At 46.3% G+C, this 10,208-nt stretch overlaps 1 long non-coding RNA gene across 1 annotated transcript; it reads left to right on the top strand.

Moving 5' to 3' along the window:
- Window positions 1-645: 645 nt before the first annotated feature.
- LOC128575262 (uncharacterized) lies at window positions 646-4,476 on the top strand. The gene is made up of 3 exons (XR_008376962.1): window positions 646-829; window positions 916-1,823; window positions 4,023-4,476. It is a non-coding gene; the product is annotated as an uncharacterized LOC128575262 (long non-coding RNA).
- Window positions 4,477-10,208: the final 5,732 nt, after the last annotated feature.

Below are 10,208 nucleotides of genomic sequence, written 5' to 3'. Positions count from 1 at the left end.
GGTCTGTATCAATCTCTCCTCCGCAGCTTAGTGAAGAGGGATTGAAGAGGGCTGGCTAAAGGGACAGGGAGGAGGAGTCCTTTTATTTCAGAGGACTGGAATCATGGCAGAACCTTTCCAGGGATGAAATCTCTGCCTCATGTGCAGGTGGGTGCTTAAGCGTGTGGTGCCCCACGCTGCCCAGGGGATCTGCTGCAGGGGCAGCTTCGAGCACTCAGAAGGGCTCACATAACAGCCATACCAGGTGCCCTGAGATGGGAAGTCCCTGGCATTAGCCACCCTGGCAGGGAGAGAGAAGGAGCCCGCTCTCCCCTGTCTTAGGGTCCCGGTTGAGGGCTCCTGAGACTAGGCCAGGAATCTGGGCCTGGCACAGGGAGCCGCATACCTCACATGTGCTTCTAGTGATTGCTCAGGAAGTGGGGGCTGTGGGGGTGACAAACGCTCACCGGAAAGGGGATGGGGGGGCCGTCAGGAGGGCCTGGAGGCTGCGCCAGCTCGCTCTGGACATTGTCCTGTTCTTCCTCCAACAGGATGCCAGGAGCCGGCAGAAAAGGGACTCATTTGTCTTCCCCCCCAGCACAATAACTTGCTGCGCTGCTGCCGGCCTTTTGCTTGGGCCTCGCTCAGAGCAACAGGATACAGCCTCTGCCAGGAGAGAAGGAAGGAAGGAGGGAGGGGAGGGAAATGCAGGAGCTCGGGATCTGCAGGCTCTCCCTGGCCCCGGGAAGCTGCAAAGACCCAGCATGTGCGGCCAGACCGGCCTGGACGTGCAGGGTCCAGCGGGGCCTGGTACGAGACAGTTTTCAGCTGCAGGGAAAATCTCAAGAAGGTAAAAGCGCAGTGGCCCTTAGAAACTGCCCTATTGCTTCTGGGTGTGTCTTACTGACCTGACCTCTCTCTCTTTTCTTAATCTAGTGTTCTTTGGACATCTAGAGAAGGAAAGGAAATCAGTTCAGAATGGTGCTTCCCTTTTCTCCATCACTCTTGAAAAGAAGGTGGCGGCAGCTGTGGAGCTTTTTTTTTTAAGCTTAGATTTTTCTAGTCTCACCCAAGAGAACTACAGCATCAGAAACTGTGTGTGTGTGTGTGCGTGCACGCACATGTGCATGGGAAGGAGGGGCGTGGAGAGGGCTGAGCCCCAATGCAGATGGGGGCGGGTGAGTTGAAGGCCTGGCATACTGCAGGCTACCACAAAGGCATAAAATCAATAGATTTGAACAGATGTTTATGAGTTATGTATATATGTTAAACTTCGTGCTGGGATGGGTTGTACAAAGCTAAAGTTTAGATGGGTAATGGAGAACCAAGAGCCTTAGGGTTATTTATACAGGGAGTCAGTTGCCTCTGGGCGATTAGCGGAGGGATGGCCCCAGCTAAGCAGTGGGGAAGCAAAAGTGAGTTTGAAGTCACCTTCCTCAACTGGAACAGCTGCTGAAGAAATTTGCACCCCTTTTAGATTAACATTCTAGTCTTGCCTCTGAGATTTTTCCAAGGTGCAAGAAAGAAAATCATCCTATTCAATTAAACATAGGCCCTTGATGTGAACTCTGCTGCCTGTCAAAGAGATCACATAATTAATTTTTTAAATTTCAGTTATTTGGAATTCAGCCCATTTTGGTGATTAGCCACGTGCTCTTCTTGCTCACACGCCCTCTCTCTTCTGTGTTTCCCATCTAAGGTTGGGATAAGATGGTAAGATGGTGACGCAGCCTGGAGCAGGTTCTGTGTCGGCCCCAGGTAAGCAGGTGCAGCCCCAGTCAGCTTGCCAGCCTGACTCCCAGCTCCATCCTCTCTTCACCCCTCAGACAGATATCCTAAAAGAGGTGAGAAAAAAAGGAAGGGTGAGGAGGAGGGTCCTGGGAGACAGAAGGGCGGAGGAGACCATCTTGCTAAGTGTGGGCTCTGTCAGGCGCTTAACACGCAGTTTCCCTTGGTCCTTGCTGTATGAATGACCAACTCTTGCCCTTGTTTTCACCAGAGTGAGAATGAAGGCTCAGAAGGATTGATGATGGTGATTTGCATGAGGGCACATCACTAAAGTAAGGTGCAGAACTGGGGTTCTCCCCCAAACCAGGTTCATCCCAAAGCACATGTTCTTTGGATTCCCTCCCCAGCACTTCTGATTCAAAACCCTTTCGGGGCTGGTCTTGTGTGAGGCTGGTTTCCCCTGGTGAAACTAAGGTGCACCTGGATGCTGGTGAACCTGACCTGATGAGATGCTCAGCTCTCCGGGGGTGAAGGTGCCCTTTCTAAAGCCAGCCAGGGAACTCGTTTATTCTCCAAACTTGAATAATTCTTTAACAACTTGCAATTTCTTCTCTTTGCCCTATGTTCCTAGAAAGTATTTCTTGAGAGTTGAAAGAAGGGAGGATGTTTTAATTGTTTAAAGAGAGAGCTTCACTAGCTCACATGGGGTCCAGGAACCACGAGCGTTAGCATTGCCTGGAAGCTTGGTAGAGGTGAGGAATCCCTGGCCACAGTCCTCCAGAATCGGAACATGAACAGGCTCTGCAGTGGTTCAGATGCACATGGAAGTTTGAGACCCATGATCTAGGTGACAGGGTTTAGACTCAGACCTGGCTTCAAAAGCCACCTCGACTGTTTACTTGAGTAGGAGGGTTACTGAATCCTCTGGAGCTCACTTCCTTCGTTCATAAAACCAGGACAGACGACACTTTGTGCGGGCTTGTTGGAGGACTGAATTAACTTCAGGACTGATATTCAATATGCCATCCTCAAAGGTTCCTCCTTTCTGCCCACATCTCGCCTTTCCTTTAAAAAAAAAAAAAAGAATCTCCCCTTTAAGGGTGCTCACTATAGAATCTGCTCTTTGAGAGGTAGAAAATGCTTCCAAACTACCATGATCCTTTAGACCTGAATGTGCCAATATGGGAACCACCTGCTACATGTGGCTATTTAAATGACAATTAATTAAAACTAAATAAAATAAAATAAAAATTCACCTTATCTGTTTGAGTGGCCACATATGGCCAGTGACTAGCGTATTAGACAGCACAGACCTAGCACATTTTTGTCATCATGCTAAGTTCTATTGGACAACATGGCCTTAGTTAGATTCCTCCTATTTCTCCTTCCTACAGCCCAGCTGCTCACACAGTAGGAGCTCAGTAAGTGCTCTTTCTTTGGCTTGAATTTTGCTGCTTCACGTATCAGGGAAAAAAAAAAAAAAATGGCGTGAGAGTCTTCAAATCTGTTTTCCAATTCCTGTTCTGTTTACTAAGGAACTGTGTGGCCTTACAGAAGTCACTTCCTCTCTCTGAACCTTAATTTCCTCCTCTGCAAATTTAGAGGGGAAGATGTAAATAAAAATATTTTATATAAGTCTAGAAGCTTCTGTACTTTTTGTCCTCACAGCTGGAAACTGACCAACTCATTCTGGTTTAGCTGGGACTGTCCCAGTTTTAAAACTGAAAGTCCCTGTCATGGGAATCAGGATGTTTGGTTGCCCTGACTGACAGTTCCTTCCAGTTATAAAAATTCCAAGGCTGGGGCGGCACCTGGGGCTCAAAAGACTAGGGCGCATGCCTCATATGCTGGAGGTGGTGGGTTCAAACCCAACCCTGGCCAAAAACTGCAAACAAAACAAAACAAAACAAAACAATAATACTAATAAAACATTCCAAGCCTGAGAGCGGAGTGACAGATAACCTCAAAATGCTGCATACATCCACGCCAGCATCTGCAGTTTTGAGATTTTGTGATGTGGGCCATTCTCATTGGGGTTAGATGATATCTCAGGGATGTTTTGATTTGCATTTCTCTAATATATAGAGATGATGAACATTTTTTCATGTGTTTGTTAGCCATTCGTCTATCATCTTTAGAGAAAGTTCTATTCATGTCTCTTGCCCATTGATATATGGGATTGTTGGCTTTTTTCATGTGGATTAATTTGAGTTCTCTATAGATCCTAGTTATCAAGCTTTTGTCTGATTGAAAATATGCAAATATCCTTCCCCATTGTGTAGGTTGTCTCTTTGCTTTGGTTATTGTCTCCTTAGCTGTACAGAAGCGCGTGGATGTGGAGAGAAGGGAACACTTTTACGCTGCTGGTGGGAATGCAAACTAGTACAACCTTTCTGGAAGGAAGTATGGAGAAACCTCAAAGCACTCAAGCTAGACCTCCCATTCGATCCTGCAATCCCATTACTGGGTATCTACCCAGAAGGAAAAAAATCCTTTTATCATAAGGACACTTGTACTAGACTGTTTATTGCAGCTCAATTTACAATCGCCAAAATGTGGAAACAGCCTAAATGCCTACCAACCCAGGAATGGATTAACAAGCTGTGGTATATGTATACCATGGAATACTATTCAGCCATTAAAAAAAATGGAGACTTTACATCCTTCGTATTAACCTGGATGGACGTGGAAGACATTATTCTTAGTAAAGCATCACAAGAATGGAGAAGCATGAATCCTATGTACTCAATTTTGATATGAGGACAATTAATGACGATTATGGTTATGGGGGGGGGAACAGAAAGAGGGAAGGAGGGAGGTGGGTGGGGCCTTGGTGTGTGTCACACTTTATGGGGGCAAGACATGATTGCAAGAGGGACTTTACCTAACAATTGCAATCAGTGTAACCTGGCTTATTGTACCCTCAATGAATCCCCAACAATAAAAAAAATAAATAAAATAAATAAATAAATAAAAATTAAAAAAAAAAAAGTGCTGCATACAGCTGAGGATTCTGAAGGAAGGCTCTTACACTTGACCATCAGACAAACCTGGTCGTGACACTGATGGTGCCACTTGATTTCTATGTAAACTTGAGCAAATGACTTAATTTCTCTGAGAATCAGTTTAATTACTCTGAGACTCTGCAAAGTAAAGTAGTTCGTCTGCATGTATAAGGATTACCTTCATAAAGCGTTGCTCAGGGCTGAGCTCTTTATGCAGTGATGATAGTTATTAATTCAGCATACTCTGAAAAGGTGAGGGGATAGTTTTTATCTTTAGGGAAACTGTAATTAGGACATTCATATGTACCCCAAAGTATCTCCTAAAAGAAAAATGACTTGCTTATGAGCCATTACACTCCTCTTCATCACAAACTCCCACAATTTCTGTTCCAGACTTGTTTCTAATAAATAACAGTCAGGCTGGTGAAAGAGAGCACGTTTCAACTTTCTCTGCCCCTGCTGGGATAAAGTGACTCTGATGCCACAAGTTTACTGAAACACAAACTAATCATTCCTCTTGCCAAAGTAGGCTTTTGGCAGAGCTCTGTGAAAAGAGAGAGAGAGAGTGGGAAAGAAAAAAAGTCGTGGATTGCTGAGGCAGCACTGTCTTTAGACAATTAAATTTGGAAAAGCAAGACAGTTCCTGTAACTACCTCCCACGCCCCCTACTCCAAGAACAAAAGGTTTTGTTGAAAGTATTCATATGGATATTATACTGAAACTTGAAGGAGCCCCTCTGTAAGCTCATCAGCGGTAATTATCCGCAGCCACCAGTGGGAAGGGTACAGAATCACGCCTCCAAAAATTAGTCACTCCCAAGTAACCCCACAGTCACGTAAAGCAGCCCACGCTTGACGGCTGATTCACAAAGATTCCTTGACACCTCTGCAGTTAAATGGGCCAGATCACCATGGGAAGTCAGCAGAAAGGGAAAAGTTCACGTTTACAAAAGACCTTTATGTGGGAGAGAACGTTTTAAGGAAACCAGGGTCATAAGTTAATCACCAGGTGAACGACAGCCACACTAGTGCTCCCGAGGGTGGGCTGTGGGCCAGGCATCGCACCTGAGCAATCTGCTCTCATGTTCCCTGAATCCTGGGGCAGGGATGTTTCTATGATGCCCATTTTACATGTGAGGAAACTGAGGCTCAGGGAATGGGAAGAGCTTTGTCCAGACTATTGTGAAGTGCCGTACCCAGAAATTTGAACACTGGCTTGCGATAAGATTTGAGCCTCTCCGATGAAATGCAGAACAGAAGAAAAAGTTGGGATATTTCTTCTCACTTACTGGAGCTGTTTCCGGGGGTGGAACATTTGCCAGGGTTCGGCTTGACCCTCAGTATGTAATTCCCTAGAGGAATCACTCTCTTTGCTTTCCTAGCCCTCTCCACTCCCTAACTTACTCCCTCTCAGGCCCAGAGTCTACAGCAAAGACCAGGATTCAAACCTTGCATCTTCTCCTTGGCTGCTCTATCTTTGCTCAATCTTTATTTCTTTTTTCTAGTTGGTTATTTAGAGAAATAACATGGTGTAAAAGGGACTAAGGATGAAAGTGAGGGAGGGAAAGGATAAAAAAGAATAAGGAAGAACAAAAAGAGCAAGTGAGGGGGAGAGATGGAGATTTGGAGTCATTTGGATCTGGTTTGAATTATTGCACTTACGCTTACTAGCTATAAAATTTTGAATAAAATGCTCTGTGACTCAGTTTCCTCATCTCTAAAATGGGAATGATACTAACCTCACAGGACTGTTGTCAGGCACCTGCTTTTCCTACCACCCATTAGGCGTTTAGTAAACCAGCCTCCCTCCTCCCCTCTCCTCCTTGCTAAGGGCCTTCTCTGTTTCTCTTGAAACAACGCGTGAAGCAGGTGGTATTATATTCTCATTTCACAGATGAAAAATTGGAGACCCGGAGAGCAGAAATAACAAGGCTCACCCAGCAAGAGAATGTCCCAGCCAGAATTCAAAAGCAGATCTGTCTTTCTCCAAAGGGTGTGAGCCTTTTGAGAAAGAGGCTTTTCCACTACTGGAGAAAGAAAGAGCAAGGCTAAGGGGGCATCTGAATGCACTGGGCTTTTACAGTTTCTTCTTTCACTGCTTGACTGGAGAGCTGTTGAGAAAATTATCCAAATCATGCTAATGAGCAATTGAGTGCAGAGTTTCTCGGAGGGAAGACAGGGAACAAAAGCTCTGGTTGGGGCTGGCAGCCAGGAGCTGTGATAGTTATCTCAGCTGATACCACCAAGGGGCTCTCCGCTCAAATAATTAACTCAATTGCCTCCTCTCAGGGGTGAAGTGGAGCTAATAAAACGTAACCACCTAGCCTGTGGGAAAATGACTCTGAGCCTGAGGATGAAGTGCTTTCAAAACCATCTGGCACGGAGTGGTGTCATCGGAGTGGTGTCATCGCAGAAGCCACTGTGAGCACTGGTGGGGCCCAGGGAGAGCTTGGAAGTGCTTGGAAGGAGCCTGCCAAAACCTGGAGGTTGGTTCATCCCAGCTTAGGATGCTGGGATGAAACTTTCAAGATCTGGGGAGCTTGAGAGCCACCCCCTCCCGGAAGAGAAGCCCTGGTGCCTCCCCTGTAATAGAATTTACATGCCAACAAAGGTGCTGAGCAAGTATAAAAGAAAGATCTTGATGACAGGCCAAGCACGCAGTAGGTGTTCCATACTTGCGATTTCCCCTGCTAGAGCAGACCATTTTGGGAAAGGGGAAAGGAGGCAAGCTGCAGTCCCCATAGGCAAATTAACTGATTTGCATCTCCTTGTAAGGGGCAGGGCTCAAGACTGTGGATTTTATTTTTTTATTTGAGTAGGCAAATCACTTGTACTAACAGTGTGGGTTTGAGAGGTTTCAGCCAGCTGGTTTCTTCCTCCCCCCACTGCCCCCTTACTACAGAAGTATGTTTCCGTTTTTTCTTCTGACCCACAGTCTTTGTTTACTGAGTGCTTACCCCGTGTCAGGCTGAACGTTATCCTGAGCTGTCTCGTTTCACAATAATAATCGTGAGTAATCCACTATTCTCTGACAACACGGTAAAATAAGTACAATTGTTATTTCTATTTTACACATGAGGAAACTGAGGCACAGAGAGGTGAAGCAACGGGTCTGGGGTCATTTGGTAATAAGAGTAAAAAGACAGAGAGTTAGACTCAGACACAAGTCGTAAGAACTCTCTCTTAGACCCCCCCCCCCCCCCCATTGAAGAACTATCAGCCTGGGCAGCCAGTCTGTCTAGAAGTTCAGTTACTTACTCCTGGAGTCCAATGTCCTACCAACCTCACCCTCCAAAAGCAGGTTCAGAGCTTCACCTTGATTCAGAAGTCTCTGGTGACCTTTCCCAAAGTACCAGTAGAACTGCCTGATGAGGAAAACTAGACCCAAGTTGCTAAGTTGAGTCACAGCCCCTGTCCTTGGCACAGCCTGTCTCTGCTCCCTCGCCACGGGACTCATGGCCTCCTCTTCCCCTCGGTGCTATCCGGCACACAGTAGGTACCTTCTCTGGGCCTCCAGTGCCTATGGCCTGGGCTCTCATCACAACTTCCTTCTTGGATCAAGGCCCACCTCCTCAGCGTGTGGCAGTCGAGGCTCCTTGTGAACTCAACTGCTCTCGGGCATCTGAACCATGCTATTCCTTGGCTGGTGCCCTTGGCCTGAGAGGCTCTCTCAAGTCTTCCCACCTGGAAGCCCACTCTGTCAGCGCCAGAAGCCACGTCAGGGAAGCTTCTGGAAGGTTGGTTTTCGTCTGCCCATCACCCATCCTCTCAGCAAAACTGGACACTCTCCTAGACCCTCCCCTGCACACCTGGACCCCGATGGGGCTGAGCTCACCACATGGCACTCCTGTTGGGGTGGAAAGCTTAGGAGGTGCTCCGTGTGAATGAGGAAAGCATTTCTCTAGAAAGCACAGGTTTTATTTTATCTCAGAAAAAAAGGAGTGGGACAGTAAAGAGAGCAGGGAGGGAGATGGTGCCACTGCCAGAGAAAGAAAGGAAGAATTCCTGCCGGTGAATCCAGGGGGAACCCAAGGGGAACAAAGGAAAAGAGCGGTAGTTGTAGCCAAATTCACAAGCTATTGTGCGCGTGAATGTAAACATTCTCCTTTTTTTCTCCCACAAGGTTGAAGACAGACTTTTTACTGGTGTTTCCGATCCTGAGGCCTGATGTTCAAAGCCCATTGTTTGTCAGGGACACTCAGGAACCACAGGAGCCTACAGGAATAAATTCTAAAAGGCACAGCACATTTAGTCAATAGGTCTAGCAATTATAAAGAAAATTTACATTTCCTTCTGGTCTGCAGGGCTCCTCACTGGCTTGTGAAAACAGAAATCACAGGGCACCCAGCAAGAGAATTTATAGGATTGATACTTAATTCTTACTAGCAAGTTCCAGGATTAGGTATTTTTCTGTTATTTTTGTAATGTTCACAAGGCCTCTCCTTTGACTTTCTTTCTTTTTTCCATGAGACTGAGCTCCTAGGGGTGATGGAGAAATCTATCTTGACCAGTGCCTAACACAGGGCCCAGCCGCTGGAATTTCTCCTCATCTAGCCATGGATTGAATGTCACGTTGCCTCTTGGAGAGGCGTCTCCAATCCTATCTGATGAGGCTTCTCCCACATCCCACGCTTCCCCGTCCTAGTTCTGCAACTGAGCCCTTCAGATCCATTGATTACACAAACACTGGGGTTCAGACCTTTGCTTAGTGTTTTATTAGTTATGAGGCCCAGCAGAAGTTGCTCATTTCTCTAAGCCTCTGTTTTTTTTATCTGTAAAATGGGACTAATAGTAGGATCTTGCATATCTCTAAGCTTGAAATATACTTGTAACGTGCTTAACATAGTACCTGGCACAGAGAATACAGTCCAGGTGGTTACGTGTGTGTTTTTGATTGGTTTACCCCTCTATGTTTACTTTGTGTGTTTTCCTTTTTACACTGTTGATCTTCCAAGACTTAGTAATACCTAAGACAGAGTAAACTCACAGTAAATATGAGTGGACTGAAGGATGAGTGAGGGGAGAGTCGGTGATTGATAGGGTCAACCCACCCAGGTGGGACTGACCCACCCAGGAAGTTATGAAAGTACTGATCCCTGCCCCTCTGACCCTTTAAATCCCCATCCGCACAGCCCACCTGTGGAATTCCTTCCTGGTCAGGGATTTCACCCACCTGCACCCAGGTGGGATAAAAACCCCACTGACCACACAGAACCAGAATTCCATTTTCTTTTCGTTTCTCGTCTCGGAATAATTTTTATTTACTGTCTTTGACCTCTCATTTTGGTGTTGAAACCCAGGAGGTTGGGAAATTCAGCCAGAATGTCTACAAACTAGGATCCTCAGAAGGACCCGGGCAGTCGGACCTTTGCAGGCTGGACACGGTTTGGGAGGGGTTTGGATTTGGTCACTGTTTTGCCTAGGGACCTGGCCTATTGCACTTAAAATGTGGTCCTGGAGAAGTTCTTCTTTCTGAGGGTCCTGAGGAATTCCAAGG

This window comes from Nycticebus coucang, chromosome 22 (assembly GCF_027406575.1).
Source record: "Nycticebus coucang isolate mNycCou1 chromosome 22, mNycCou1.pri, whole genome shotgun sequence".
NCBI classification, from domain to species: domain Eukaryota; kingdom Metazoa; phylum Chordata; class Mammalia; order Primates; family Lorisidae; genus Nycticebus; species Nycticebus coucang.
This window is presented reverse-complemented; position numbering and strand designations above follow the sequence as displayed.